At 34.9% G+C, this 16,592-nt stretch overlaps 1 long non-coding RNA gene across 3 annotated transcripts in view; it reads left to right on the top strand.

Annotated features, from left to right (window-relative positions):
* The window catches only part of LOC142348472 (uncharacterized), a 217,707-nt gene that overhangs the window by 167,664 nt on the left and 33,451 nt on the right, over nt 1-16,592 (top strand). Inside the window, exon 3 of one of the 3 annotated variants that reach the window (XR_012760741.1) lies at nt 5,823-6,005. The exons of the other annotated variants lie outside the window; for them this stretch is intronic. This is a non-coding gene — a long non-coding RNA (uncharacterized LOC142348472). Of the gene's footprint in view, nt 1-5,822; nt 6,006-16,592 lie in introns of those variants that run through there. 3 annotated transcript variants of the gene reach the window in all.

Consider the following 16,592-nt stretch of genomic DNA (forward strand, 5'->3'; position numbering starts at 1 on the left):
ACTCACAACTTTGGATTATTAGTGCTACCGATTTTGGAAAATATCATAAATTCGATTCTGATTGTATTTCAGAAATATTTCAAATTCGACAGAAAGTTAGAGAACGGAGTAAATTTTTCTTGACTGCTCAGCAGAGGCACAAGTTTAGGAATTAGGACCGAATGAAAGAAGTCTCCGTTATTTGGCTCATATATTTGATATTGGTATCACTTGCTGATAAATTGATACTATGTTTGTTCATGAAGAAGATGGTTGTTGGTATTGAATGTATCTAGTGAAAACTTGTTCACGCCGAAAACATAAATTCGACTTATGCAGGCTTAAGTCGCACCAAATTAGGTGGTAACACAAGTTTTCCATATGCACGGACCTGGACAAAAAGCTATGAAAACGCCAAGATATTTCTGATTTACGCGACGATTCCCGTTATCAATAAAAGATTAGTAGTATGAAAAGGGCTCACGCAGGTACTGATTCATCTCAACAAACTCAAATTTTAATCCAACCGAATTTCAAAAAAATCAAACCGAACTTCAGTCCCAGTCGATGATGGAAAATGTCTCTGGTGGATACTTCTTTGAGTATAAAACATCAACCCGCCTTCTTCGAGTTGCGAGAGATGAATCGGAGAACGGGAGCAATATTGAGATAACGCTGTTTAAGTTCGCAAACGACGAACGATATCTGAACCAGTCAGTAGTGATACCTGAACACCACTTCTCAGAAATAATGGACTCTTGTACTCTCGAGTCTGATATACTGAGACTAATCTCCGAGGGTAAATTCAACACAGAAGGCCGAATCGTGATTAATTTCAATGTCTGCGAACGCATGAGGATGGACAGCAAAAACTGCGAAGTGATACGAGACATAAAGGGTAATATTTTATATATGTTCCAACTAATTAGGGTTTATTGTAGAATAGCAATCTGCTTATTAAAACTGTATGCGGATGGGTAGAGGGGTTCTGATACATAAATGTCTAGACAATTTTGTTTCTATTTAGATACAGACAACACGTACTACAGATTTGCGGTCAAATACTTCGACCCGCAGGACATCATACTGAGTGTGTTCTTCTACCTTAAGAAGTTCAGCCTCAAAGGTGATATGTGGGCATTGCAATATACAGCCATTCATCTACGTGAATTTACAGCCCTGATGCTTCACCATAGAAACTATATGAGGGCTAAGCGAGAGAAAATCAATAAGCGTTTGATTCCGATTGCCGAAGTCAAACCAATGAAAAGAATGCGGGAGACTGAAAGCGAAAATAACCCCCCCCCCCCGAGGTTGTTGATTTAGCCTCAGAGGATGATGTGCCTCTGATAAACTTTAGAGACTCAAGAGAACAATTTTGAAATTATCATTCGCAAAACAATAACATAAAATTTGATTATTAAAAGCATTGTTGTATTGTTCCTTGTATTTAATAATCATAGCTGTCTTCTTGCTACAAATTGTTCTTAATTAGAAATCTTGTTTGAAAGCTGTACTATTGTATGAGCGAAAGAGAACGGTTAAGATTTTCGAATTTAAATTGTAGCATTTCTTAGTCTTTCAGTCTACACTAGATAAAAGGCGGCAAAGATAGAGATACCAAAACGTGCAGCAATAAATGAGTTTTAGCTTTTATCTAAAACAACAGTTTTTGATTCAAAATAAAATTTACCCAGAAGCGGTTTGGTAAATTAAGCACACAAGACAGAAGCAAAAAGGACCAAAAGCAAATTAGTCAATTTGCGATATGTCAAACACAAAGGTAAAGCAGTAAATAATGGGCCATAAAATGAACTTTGTATGAACTAACCTTGATGAAGTTCGGTATATGATTGCCAAAAACGTTTCAAAATGATGCTCCTGTAGTACGGTGGTTTAGGCTAAAAAACTATGAGAAACATATGAAAGCACTAAAAGATTGGTTTCGAGACTAATAAGTGGAGGGATCCTTTTTCTGTGCGGTAGACCACCCCATTTCTCACTACTTACCGACAAACCAGAACCCCAACCTGATTGCAAAGAGGGGACTTTCTCCAAGATCAAGAACAGTAATCCCAAAAAGCAGTAATTTGAAAATAAGTTCAGAGTGTTTATAATGGTTTCAGAAGAAAGAACTGATATTGAAGAAAAAAAGACGAACTTTTTTACCGAAACAAATGAATTGAATTAACTATTTTAAATAAGTTGTTATTAATGCAAATCTAAATCTAAAAAGAACAAAAACCTGAGGAAACTTCTCTGACCACAAATGAATAATACTTGCACACTGAGTCTTCTCTTACAAAGCGTTGCCCGACTCGATTAATTATTGAAAGATTTGTCCTAGTGTAATAAACTAAGATTTGTGAAGGTTAATAATGAAGTTTGGTGGTTTAGTTTCACTCACTTCTGTTGAGCTTGCAAAAATTAACCAATATTACTCAAGGATCTAATATTTCGAATGATACTCTTCCGTGTTGACAAACTGTGACACAATCGACGCAAGAAACGTCTTTTTGTTGGTCTATTTTCGTCAATTTCGTCGGTTGTTATGCAGGAACTGTCTATTATTGTCGTTTTTGTCGAAGTTTAATGTCGATGATCGTCGTGTTTTGTCTGTTTCGTCAATCTTAATTTGATTTAAATACAAAAGAAGTACAGGAAAACTAAGTGAGAGTTGGTGCTGTAGAGCAGAAAGTGCCATGTAATTATGGAGTTGTAGGTTCGGATCCTGGCAAAGATTGTCCTTTTCGTAAGATTTTAGATAAGGAAAAGAACCGACGCTTCTTATGTTTAATTACCGACCAAAACCGATCAAAACAACAAAAAAATGTAACGGTTTTGATCGATTTTGATCGGAAGTAAAGCCGACAAAAACCGACGATTTCTTATGTTTGAACCCGACGAAATTCTCAACACCGTCTCTAAAAAGATCAAATTCTTAAAAAAACGGGCTCTATATTTTTCCGAGCAAAAAATGGGAAAAAAAGTATGCAACAGAAGCCAAAAATTGTTCTACAGAAAAGAGCCAAGAAAGCAGCCTCAGGGGTTGAGCTTGTGAAGCACTTTAACACAGTGTTCAAACAATTATTCTATAAACGATGCTTAATTCTTTTACATATAACTTAAAGTGATCAAAATTCTTGTATTTTCATTAATTAGAGCATTGGAGGGCTAAGGAAGTAACCTTTTTGTATCACACACTGGTTTGGATATTATACGACACTCATTAAAAAAACAGTTTCCAAAAACAATCAACACTTGCGTTAATCGGATATTCAGACTTACTCCGAGCAGATAATTCAAATCAGACGTACCAGCGCCTGCCTTATTCAGGGCACAAACGTTCCCATCACATTTCTTTTAAATTTGCTGTTCTTATGAGAACGGATGAAAAAAAGATAGCTCATAGGAAAATCTGCCATCTTTTTTTCACTTACAGAAGTTTTTAAGAACAAGGAAAAACAAAACTGAATACACCAATACGAAGATAAATCGAATGGATTTCTGCGTGTCAGATCTTCGGAAAATGCTTTGGACCAGAGGTGCAACTTTACATACATCCTTCAAATTTATTCTGTCTAAGGAATAATTCGAAGATGACTCTAGAGTACGTTTTTAATCTGCGTCAATGAGCAAAATTAGTTGAATTTTGAGAGTATCGATACTTATTCAGGTATCAAAACGCCTTTCAAGTATGCCTTTGGGAGAAAGTATAAATGAGCGAACCAATGCTTTGAACAAAAAAGTTTGCTAGAAACTTATTGGTCTAACAATTTATGGACAAATGTATAGGTTTTCCTCCTAGTTCAATGCACTCTGCCCATATAGCGGAACAAAATGATTTTGTTGAAAATAAATTCTTTAACTGTGATCCAGCGTCTATCTATACTTAAGGGTACAGCGTCATTGCTCTCTTTTGCATTCAAGAGTCGGAAGTTTGTATCTACAAAAGTTTGTTTGGAAAGCATGAAAACCTTGGCAATCCTTTTTGAGTGAAACATAGATTACTTGACTTTAAAGGTATCTCTAATGTTATTAGATAAATTTGGTTCATGGGCAAACAGGTTTCAGAATTGTAATGATAAGAAAAGCGAATTTCGGAGAGTTGCGTGCGGAACTAATTTGCGGAAACAACTATTTAAATTCTTTTTGCTTTTATTTTCGAAAATTATTATACTTGTGACACAATAAGACGTCTTTTGAATGCAACTGATTTAAGCAATATAGAAGTAAGGTATTGTATATTCCTAAGTACGTTTGTTTGAGCGCTCGCCAAATCAGCAACAAAACTTTTTCTCGGAACCTAATTCTGTGGCATATGTTGCGAAACGTTCCTGAATTTTTTTAAAATGCACATTGAATCATAAATCAATATATGCCTTTCTGGAACTAGAGTACGTATTAAGTGTTCAACACAGGAAAATTGATTCAAGATATGCAAATAAGTTACAGGGGGTGGTGACGGCATCGTGTCAGAACTTTTACATTTGAACCAAAAATATACGTTCAATAGCAAATAGAACAAACAATTTAAAATTGAAACAAAGTAGAATATAAAGTTATTCACCTTCACTCTAACAAATGTCTAGGTAAATTTACCTGCAACGTTTGCAGGTGAGCAAAATTGCAGTTAAAACTACTTGCAAAATTACCGGCAAAAAATACGTGCTCTTTATCTATATTAGATTACCTAGAAGTTACCTGCAAACTCAATACAACGATTTCGTATTAGGTGCATAGAATTTAGTTGCGTATATTGCATAAGGTTTTGTGGGTAGAAATACCTAGAAAATTTTCAGCAGATAAACTTCTAGGTAAATTAGTCTACAATCTACTTAGAATTTGCCTGCAAAATGTCATTTCTAGGCAATTCTGCCTGCAATATTTACATGCAATTTGCTACCTACAGAATTATTTTGCTGTTAAAAGTCTAGGAGAGTAACACTAATTTTTAGATAGACTGCGAGCAAATTTACCTAGAATTTCAATTCGTTTAGGTTGCTTGCAGATAGTTTCTAGATAAGTTGCAAAAAAAAATAAATTTGCTTGCAAATTCTAGTTAAATTTACCTGCATTTTATAATCAATTTACCTGTAAATTGTTATAGTGTAATATATAATGAAAGATTCCTTGTTTTGGAAATTTAGAACACAGAAAGTGCAAGTTCATCCTTGCATTTATGCTCATTAAAAGAATAATCGCGAAAATTGTCTTTAGATTCGCCAACGGTCCCAATTTTTTTAAGGTTGGATAAACATAAAAATAGGCATATACTTCATTATTCCGACAAATTTGTGCTGCAGTTTAATATCTTCAAGAACTTCTAATTTACATGGACTACGGTAAAAGAAAATCAGAGATGATGATGAAATATAATATTTTTTGAATTGAAATCGGGGAAGCATGATAGCTTTAGTCATATAACTTTTTTATCAGAATTACAACTTGTAACAAGCGTAATTCACTAACGTTTACATTTCCTGGTTGAAGTCTTTTGTTGGTTAACAGTTATCCCTTTAAAATTACTGTGCTTTTACTGTGATTTCATTAGTTGCAGCTTTGCCTCGAATTGAGCTATAATTCCGTTTTCAATGACAGTTTAAAATGTATCGGTTTGATAGGTTTTAACCAATACACTGCCAGAGAACAAATTTTAACTATAGCTACACATAAACAAACACACGCCTAAACAAAGCATTCGTCTTTGCAAGATCTTATAAAGAAATCAAACTTTGCAAAAATCTTGTAACATTTTACAAGATTATCATCCCACCCCGCGCCCGGATGCCTTTCAGTTGCTGCTGAGTTGCATTAAATGAAAACTGCCCCCTGTGTTTTAGATAGACAATACTGCTTTTCAGAAAGATGACCCACTGTCAGGTATGCTCTCATTCATCTGGTCCCATCCGAGGTCTTTGAAAGGACATATGAGCTGGTGAACATATGAGCTGGTGAAAAGTTGATCAAGAAACATTTTTCACGACTATAAAGCTGAGATTTGGCGACCCTTGCTAAACCATAAAATTGAGGATAACATCAAACAAGAACTAAAACAATATTGAGCGACAACTTCTTTCTGCTATTTCGTTGCTAACTGGTTTTAGTTGGCATCGTAAAGGAGTGTGAGATCAATTTTCTAAAATCCTTTGCGAATTGTGCGAGTCTTAAGAATTCTTTTAAGCAAAAATGTGCTGAGTTTTTTTAAAACAAAATATTATACCAATGTGCTCTGCTAGCATATCTTCGAACACGTTTTTATATTTCCATCCAGAGCAGGCTCCATTCACATATGATGGCAACCAGACCTAGGACCATTCTTAAATAGCTCTACTCTTATTGGAATTTTTCGCTAGATATTTTCCTGGAAAGCAACTTAGAATTCTGAATCTAAAACCCGATTTTCTTTTTGTAACAGACAAAATCATTGAAAAATTTAGAGCCCAAAAATTATGACTGGGTTTTAAAAACAACAAATGACAGCGGGTTTCAACAACGACAAAACTCGCTGATTTGATAAATAAAAGTTTTCAAATGATTGTCAGTAAAAGGTTATTTTTGCCAGAATTTAATTCCAAATGACTTTACTGCTTATTGGTTTGTTAGATAAGAAGGAGATATATTTCTTAATTGGAATTTTTGTGTCGTGTGATATATCGTTTACTTTGAAATCTTTAATTTTGGTGCGTTTTTTACTTCGCCACCCCCCAAATGGTTTTTTATTGTCAAGCAAAACAATTTGTGATTTTTATTACGCACCTCGGATTTTTTGTCTTTAAAAAAGCCTTATTCAGAACGAATACATTATAAAGCCACTCAGACTGTTTTTAATCTCTATGAGGCAAATGCTTGTTGCGTTAAACAAAAAATTTGCGTTTTTCCAAAATCTTCCAACCTGTTCGTATTTTTCCTAACCTATAATAATTCAAAAAATATGTTATTATTTTTCTAAAAAATTTTGCTCTTTTTCTGGCATGAAGAAGTTTCTCGCTAATATTCAAGGCAGTTTCTGCTGTTTAGCACCAATTTTAGCACCCGTCACGAATAAAATCCTTGCTGTTGAAACTTTGGCAGCTGTATTGATGAGACCTGTAAGGTGTCGAAATAATTTGCATCCTTGAGAACTGGATATCTGGCGAATCACTTGTTATGGCAACTTGCCCCATTTTTCAGGAATGGTCACCAACTTTGAGGCGATCGTTGGTTCCGTGGAATATGTCACCTAAATCGTCTGTTAATCTGAAAAAATTAACAAATACTTAAGACGGGGCTTGAATTTAGGGCGCGTTTCTGGAGCTTAGAGCTTCAAAGATATATAAATGCTGGTTGCTGGACTGATCATTCACCTGATTTTTATGATTAAAAAGTCAACTTTTCGAAAATTTCATTATTATTTGGAAAACTTTTCGGAATGAAATTTGTTTCTTCGGTTGATATTTTCCATAATAATATAAGGTTCCAACTATTCAGTTAAAAACTTACAAGTTTCTGTCCTGGTATAATGAAAAAAGTTACCAGGAACAAATTTGGTCAAAATAGTAAGTACTTTTAAAACTAAACGAACCTACAATCAAAAGTAGTAATAGGGTGAGCAAGTCTTTCCGGGGGCCGTGTAGACCCCATGTATTAAGATAGGGTATAGGAGTATTTTTGAGAGCGGGTCTACTCTAATGTATTAAGATAGGGTATACGGTACATGTATTAAGATAGGTTATAGCGGCCGCCACGTATTCCCATGTTTTAAGATTAGTTATAGCGGCAGCCACGCATTAAGATTAGGAATAGCCGCCGCAACGTATTAGGATTAGGAATAGCCGCCGCAACGTATTAAGATTAGGAATAGCCGCCGCAACGTATTAAGATTAAGTATAGGGACCAGGGTGTGAGTAGTAAGGTAGGAGCAGATGAGGGTGATTTTCCAGAGCCACTTGTCACGTGATTTCAGAGGTCATTTAGGGATTAGCGGGGAATTATACATGCAGCGCGCAGGGGAATTGTACAGGCGGGTAATTGTACAGTCAGCGCGCAGGAAATTGTACAGGCAGCGCGCAATAACGGATAATTCCCATCGCAGTAAATTTCGACTTTTTTTGGTTTAACCACCGCAATGTATTAAGATTAGGTATAGCCGCCGCAATGTATTAAGATTAGGTATAGCCGCCGCAATGTATTAAGATTAGGTATAGCCGCCGCAATGTATTATGGTTAGGTATAGCCGCCGCAATGTATTAAGATTAGGTATAGCCGCCGCATTGTATTAATATTAGGTATAGCCGCCGCAATGTATTAAGATTAGGTATAGCCGCCGCAATGTATTAAGACTAAGTATAGCCGCCGCAATGTATTAAGATTAGGTATAGCCTCCGCAATGTAATAAGATTAGGTATAGCCACCGCACTGTATTAAGATTAGGTATAACCGCCGCAATGTATTAAGATTAGGTATAACCACTAATAATTGAGAAAATTGAAAACTTTTACAAGAATGAATTATGAAGGTACAAAAAGACAGACACAGTATTAATGAAGTTTATTATAAGTTATTTTAAACACAACAGAGAGCGCTCACAATTTAAAAATTAATTAAATATTTTACAAGTTCAGGGGTACAGTATGAATTCCATCAGATAACACTTTTCGTTTAGGATAAAAATATGAAAGTCCTTTCTTTGTTTGTTCATAGGCAGCGACGCAGTGGTTAATTGTCCGAAATCCTCTATTTGTAGATGTTTAATTGATGATTTCTTCCATCACTCGCCGATATTTTTCCAATGGTCCATCTCAGGTCTCTTCCAATGTTCGTTTGTTTAGACCATTGCTGCTGAATTTGTACTTATCCGATTTGGCATCGTAGCAACAATAAGTTTTGCTACAGAGACAAATCATTTCAGTACATCTAAATTCTTCCTTGAACAGACCTGGTTCACGCTTATCGTGCTTTTCATGTTTATCACAACAAGTTCTAGGGAAGAAATTTTGTACAGCATCAGCTTTGAAAGAATCATCACAATCGTGTTCCCTCAGAGCTTCCCACTCTGTTTTTTTAGATGGACGAATGCAATCGTACAAATTATCGTGTGCTAGAGCTAAGTATTAGGAGTCAATGTCCATTTCAAACTCTTCAAATGTGTCGACATCGCAAAATTTATCAAAAAAATTGTAATAAAGCTCCAGCATACGTAATTTTGCGTACTGAATTATAAAAAAAACGACTATTATCGGTTCACGATGCTCAATTTTTGATTTTACAAGTTCAACTTCGTATAGTTCTTTCGACACACTGTTAAGTCTCTTAAACAATTTCCCATTGATAGCTTTGTGTGTCTTTTCATCGTTCAGGTATTTTGTCTCTGTATGTCTGCTTCTGTCCACGATTTGGTAACCATAGGAACTATTCCCTAACAACTTCATTGTTTCTGCTACAACGCTTGATTCAGGATTTTCATCTCCAGCTTTTCTAGCATCAACAACTGATTGAACAAAATTGTTGAAGCATTTTTTGGGTTTGTACTGAACGAAGCGGTAAATTTTGGTGAATTTCAACCCAAGACTAAGGTAAAAGTTGAGTAAAGGTGTTATGACTGTTCCATTCTCCAACTTGAAGCTTGAAATCAACATGCGCTGCGGCTGCTTGAGTAAATCGTTATCAATTGCATAATCCCTCATACAATCACCAATATCTGCTCGACTAACATTAAAATTTTTAAAGATTGATTGAAAGTTCAAGAACTTGTATTTCAACCCATCTGGCACTTCGAGATCACACTGAACGTAACCGAACAGATTATCTTCTCTTTTCTTAGCAAGTAGAGATTCTTGAGTCAGATGTAGCTTGAAAGGGAGATGTACCTTTGAGAGATTCCCACCAGTTACATTCCCATATCTCAAAACTTTTACATCCTTTGTTTCGCGAAAAATCTCGTCTTAGTTCATCGTATTCCCGTTTCTTGAGTCCTCTCTGAGTCTCTTCCTCTGACATACTTATTCTTGCTTCCTGACATGCACAAAAGTGAAAGTAACAACCAATTGCTTTAAAAATAGTTTTACAGTGAGCACAAAATCCGTCTACCTTAAAACAATCAATCTTTTTCTGAGTTCCAGTTGTGTAGTAGCTTTCAATAGTGCAGTTAGGACACTGAGATTGTAGGTACGACACAACCATGTTCTCAAATTTCCTCGATTTTTTTGCGTAGCTTTAAACTTCTGAGAGTCTGAATCAAACTCCCACCCAGTGTACAGCCCAGTGGGCATTTCTTGACACACTGAGAAGGGGTAAAGTTGACTGGCGTCTATACCCACAATTAATTTGCAAATGTTTTCTCTGTTTCGAATATATGTCCGATCCACAACCGCTTTTCTAGTAAACACAATAGAGGGACCACAGGTCATATTATCGCGTATTTTATCATGTAAGTCTTTGTCTGCTTTAACGAAAGGATAGAATTTGTTATTAGTTGATTTGTGTAGACAAATATTTGCTAAATTAGGTAGTGTGCAACCCAGTTTTAACATATCAATCCCTTTGTTATGATAGAATTCCATCCTTTTCTGCATCGCTTCTAGTGTTGGGACAACTTCTTTGTTATCATACCAGCTCACAAAGTCTTGAAAAGTTGTCATTTTTTCGTGCTCCCACACACTTTCCAAGTAATTGTAGTTGTAAAATCCCGAGGGGGCACTACCTTCAACCTAAGTTTTTTCAAAGCCTCCTGTTGGGAAAGTCCATTATGCAACAATTTTGTTAAATCCGTAAATTCTTTCTCCAAGGGATTGTGATCTCTCAACTTACTAAAGAAACATTCGTAAGGGGGAAGGAAAGTTACATCCAATTTGTTTGGTGACTCGAACCATTCATAAGGGAAAAATCCTTTGGTCTCATATGTCTTGTAAGCTTGGCGGAACGAATCTAGTGATTTTGCTCCACCAAGAAAGTTTAGAATATCGAGAAACTGAACATCACCAAATTTTAAGGATATAAAATGTTTAGCTTTTTTAATAACCGATGGTTGAATATATCTCGCTCCTGAATGAGGTAGGGTAGTAAATAAGACTTGATAAGATTCAAATCATATTTCTCGCTGTTGAATCCAAATACAGGTAAAGTGTTGACATAACGTTCAAAATATTGTTGTAGTTCGAGAAGTTGATTTTTCGGAATTTGGAGGAATTGAGTCGACATATCATTTTCTTCTTCTTCGATATATTGAAATTCAAACATTGGAGTACTCTCATCTTTCCTTCCTTTTAGCTTCTCGAAAATAGAACTTACTCTGGTTTTAATTGCATTTTCAATTGGCGAAAATTTTTGCTACATTTCTGCTTTACTTTTGCCAGCTAGTTCTTCTAATGCTTCAACAAAGGATACAATCAGTGTCTTGGGGTCTTTGTTGCAAAGGAAAACAGGTTCTTGTATTAAATTTGGGGAAATTGACACAGAGATTGGTTCATGTTTTCTTATCCAAGTAGTTGTATTGGTATCTTTTAGTTCATTAGATGGAACGCAGAGTGATTCGAAGTCAAATACAGCCAAGTGTTTGAACAGTTTTTGTTCTTCCTCATATCCAATTCCACAACCGTCAAGTTTATCGAACAAAGTTTCTCTCAAAGTGTAAACACTCTTCGGATAAATGTGCTGTATCCAATCTTTACAAGATTTCACGTGACGGTGGAAATTACCAGCACGCTTAATAAAGGTATCACAATTAGGACAGCGGAATCGTTTGAAGAACGTGTTGATATCATCAACATAGCAAATGTGGTTGTTGTAGCGCAGTAGATTAATGTTGTTCTCGTACATCTCAATACTTCCTCTGGCAAGTTCACCTACAAAATCCCCGTCCTCAATGTCAATGTCATAAATGAAAATGTTGTGTTTTATAGCGTTTTCAACAAACACAAGGCGATCCATTGACACTCCTCTAAAGTTAATTTCGTCATGACCAGACTCGTGGAGAAAGTCACTGAACAACTTAGCTGCGTTTGTTTCCAGCTCAGCTGATCCATACAAGTGAACAGCCACAGCTCTAAACAAGCAAAGGTAGACCTTGTAGGTTTTTCCGTATCCATTCGTAACAAGACAATTTACATCTCTTCTTCTCAACAACTGTTCAGGTATAACAGCATCTAAACATCCCATTGGGATATTGTTGAGAAGAGCACAGAAAATTGTTAAATTCGTAGTTCATCAAATCCATTTTCTCTACTCTATCCTGAAGTGAGACTAAGTCTGCCTTTGAACAAAGTAAATGAGACTTCTCAAAGAAGGTGTTGTTCTCATGAGCATAAAAGTATCGGTATTCGTCTGTGTCCACTTTTCGTAAAATAAATCCCAGAGATAAATTTATTTTTGCAGCGCAGTTAAGCTTTTCAAACACTTCCTTCAGTTTTTCATTAATTTCGCTGGGATCAAGTTTCGACAATTTAAAATTGAATACTCTATGTCTCCCATTCTCCATCTCAGTATTGTCAAAGAAGTGTTGACAGGCACTAAGTTCCTGCTGTAACTGTTCGTTGTTCTGATCCAATTCTTTCGATTCTAGCACTTTTTTCAAGCTTTCGCTGGATTTGGTTCCAACTTTGATCGATGTTCCCTGTTTCCGTCTCTAATGTTGTTGAAGAGAATAAAAACTTGGAAATTCCCCCAAGCATATAGTGCACACTGTACTAAGCTTCTTTTCTTGAGGAGCGTGATGCTTAGCAAGGTGGTAGTTCAAGTCCTCTCTCCTCTTTGTATAGAAATGTGGTCACTTGGGACATTTTAAAGTCCCACTATCACACGATTTTTTGTGTCGAGCCATTTGCTGCTTGACAACCATTCTCTCGCACTTTGTGCATTTGACAGGTAGATTTCTATCAAGAGAAGGCATTGTATTGTTGTGATCCAAAAAAATTGAAAAAAAATTCAGGTAAAGTGTCGAGCATCTGTATCTGATAACAAAGTGAGAATGAATACAATTATTTTTTTGTTAGTTAGAATAACTTTTATGACTCATTACTTCCATATAAGGAAATGACGTAATTTCTATTTTTAGTAACATTACGCAATGAGAAAGTTCAAGAGCTTCCTACGAAGCAGTCACAGTGTTGCATTCTACCTTGTATTTGAATCCAGAAAACATCGAAAATATGTAACCTTATTCCTTGGAGGAAAATTGGAAGTCTTAAGTTATATTCATTTGTCATATTGCTGATTTGTGTTACTCTTTATACAAAACAACACTATTCATCCCAATGCCGACTTTTTAACAAAATCCATCTGTCAGATGTTTGCTCACTTAGAGAATACAAATATTATTGTAAACGAACTAATTTTGTTATTTTATCGATAGAACGCTAAATGTGTTTTTACAATGAAATTAAAACAGTAGAGAAGAAAGCTCCTACTTTAATTGAAGATAACTTATATACAATTGACGTTAACGTGATTATATTACAAACTAGAAACCAATCAAATTTTAGTATTAGGAAACTTGTTGTAAAAATGATATCGTTTTGTTTATCTCGTTCTCTCTTTTAACGTTTTTTATTTTAATAGATTAATACGTGAAATTTTTTTTTCATTTGCAAAACATGTTGATCAAAATCCACTTACAAATTTTGGAGAAGATTTACAAGAGAAAATAAGGTATACCTGATGCATCCAAAATTGACGAAATTGATGTAGATTCATACTATTTTTTACAATTTTTTGGACATTTTCACAAAATCCAACAGAATAATCCGATTTAGTAAAGGACTTGAGTATGCAACGTTCTCTATTAAAAATTTTGAATATTTGGAGTTTATTGCGAAACAGTCTTTCGATTTATCCTCAGAATTGCATGTAAGCAAATGCGAATTGTTGTTCATTTTGAACTCCGTCCCCGATATATTGGAACAGTACAGAAATATTTCACAAACTTTGTTCCTCTCCCAGAACGAATAACAATAGCTTCTTCACTACAGAGTGCTTTGTACTTCCATTATTACAACGACTACAATGCAGTGGTAGTCCGGATCAGGTTCGGAATTCGTTTACCTAACGCATATATACAAAAATTTCATTCGAAAAATGGAACATTTTCCGAGATTGATCTGAAATTTGACGAATTGGGAAAAAATTTATCAAAGTTTGACTTTTTTTGGTAAATTATGTCACTTCATTTCAACTAAAATAGACCATTTTAGGTAAAAGCATTGTCGGAAACTTGTACGTATCCTTCTCTTCCTACCCTGTTGGGAAATTTTACCCAAATTTGGATTTGAATTTCAGTTTGTCCAGAAATTTCCAGCTAAACGTCACTTTTTCTCGTAAAATCTTCCATCTTTGGTTACTGTTCTCTGATTGGACAGAGCAAACTATATATAGAGGTTGTTGATTTTGACTTTATTATTTGATACAACTTCTCTGAAAACATCATTGCTACTGTTTCACACTATACTAACTACTCCTCAACATTTTATCCTGCTATCAAGCATCAACATTCAAATTCTTCTTACTAAAAAAATACTTAATTTAGTTCTAATTTTTGTTTAAATCTAATTTAGATTTTCTGTTCCCTTCCTAAAAAGCAAATTTGTTGCTTTCTAACTTTCTCTCCACTGATTACTTTTATCACGTTCTCAACAGGAATATTTTGATCCATTCTCAACACACTCTATCAAATATCTCTTCTATCATTTAATCCAAAATGGAGTTCACTGTTCAAAATAATAACCTTCTGTACTCAGTTTCTTTCACTGAGGATATTGCTTGGATAGGAGTGCGAGATTTATCAAACGGACTGTATGAGTCTGTGATCACTTTACCCATTACTGTGTGGCACATTATTGAGCACCAGCGACAACAGTTTGATACATATCATCAGGGACAGGTTCCAATCACAGAGAATCAACTCGGAACTCACGCGATGGGACACGAAGTTGCTGTTGTTAGTGGACACCACTATCCTCACGTTAATGGATCTGATTTTCCCGCCAACTACGTAGGGGGAAACATTGAGTACACATTTCCGTGGGAGGAAGGGCAAATTCCAAACAGCTGGTTCACTACACCGAACGTATGTCAGGTATCAAGCCCAGAGGTGGAAAATAATCTTCTCCGAATAGTTTCAAGAGCTCATAGTAGAGAACATAGCGAGTTGAGTATCGACACTAGTACCACCACGTCATTTAACGATCTGGAAAACTTTGATCCAGCGCAGTACTATGGATCCACTGACATGTCAACTACACCCTCGATGACAACTCCTTCGATTGAGGAAGGAACAGCTCATAGCCCTATTTTTTTGAGTGATGTACCTAATACCCCAGTCACTGTTCAACCAACCCAACTACCTGGTAGAATTGAGCGACAAAGAGGCTTCGGTAATGAAATTCAGAACTTGCCAGAATATGTTATTGAAACTCTTTTTGATTGATTTTTATGTTCAATTTTGTAAACTATTTTATATTTGTTCATAAAAATAAAAAAGTTGTTGAATACTTTTTGGGTATTTCGTATTAAATAAACATTTTCAATTATAAAATTTTTTAATTACTTTTTTCAAGTTTTTCAGAATAAAGATTAACACGAAAGGTTAGTTGATAATTTAGGTACTTGGTTATTATTAAAAACTTTGATTATGACGAATTTAATTTTGATATTTAAGAAAACTGTCGAATTTATTTTCGATATTTAACAAAAAATGTCGAGAAAAAATTCGATTCTTAAGAAAAAATTATTGTAACAAATCCGATTTTTAAGCTGCAAGAACAGATTCAAAACTTGTCATTTTAAAAATGATTAAAATTTTTGTTTTTTGCTTAAACTCATATCGTAAAACAAAGAAAAATGAGAAAAAATTGCACATTTTGTACGCACAATTTGGTAAAAATTTTGATTTTTAACAAAAAATCTGTGGTTATATTTTTGACTTTTAACAAAAAATGTTGTTTGAAAAATTGACATTTAACAAATAAACTGAGTTCAAATTCGACTTTTAGATTATACACTAGATTTGAAACATTTTAGTACAAAACACTTTATTACTTTCTAACTTCAAAGTACAACATGGGGTTATCATGAACATCTAGTAAACAATCAACAATTTTTATTTATTCACTCTCATAGTTTGAGTTCTTATATGACTGAATTCAGTCGAAGAAGGACTATTTCAATGTTTGTGTGCTTGCATTTCTTTGCTCAGCTCTCAGTAGATGTCTCTTGAACTTCTTTCTACTCAATCTCTTCCTAGACACGCTGGGTAGTTTTTCAACAAATTTATTGTCCAAAATATGTTGTACCGCTCTCTTCAATTGAGTAAAAACAAGTCCTGCTTCGTCCATTGTGTAACCAAAAAACTGATGTTTATATAAGGTTTGTAAGCAGTCCACTCTCTGATATTGAAAAGATAAATCATCCATTTTTTGCAATAATTCATTAATGGAAGATGAAATGAGAATTATGTGATAAGAACATTTTTTCAGAGGACAAAAAGTGTAATTGTGAGACGCAAAAGAGTACTCGTTAGTAAGTATTTAAGGTTTATAATCCTTAACCGATACGCAAATGAACAAAGCTTTCTCACAAAATTTTTTGTAAAAGTCAGGTAAAACTTGACATATAACTGCTGCCATTCTGTAACCAAAGTGATT

This window comes from Convolutriloba macropyga, chromosome 10, assembly GCF_964194025.1.
Source record: "Convolutriloba macropyga chromosome 10, txConMacr16.3, whole genome shotgun sequence".
NCBI classification, from domain to species: Eukaryota; Metazoa; Xenacoelomorpha; order Acoela; family Convolutidae; genus Convolutriloba; species Convolutriloba macropyga.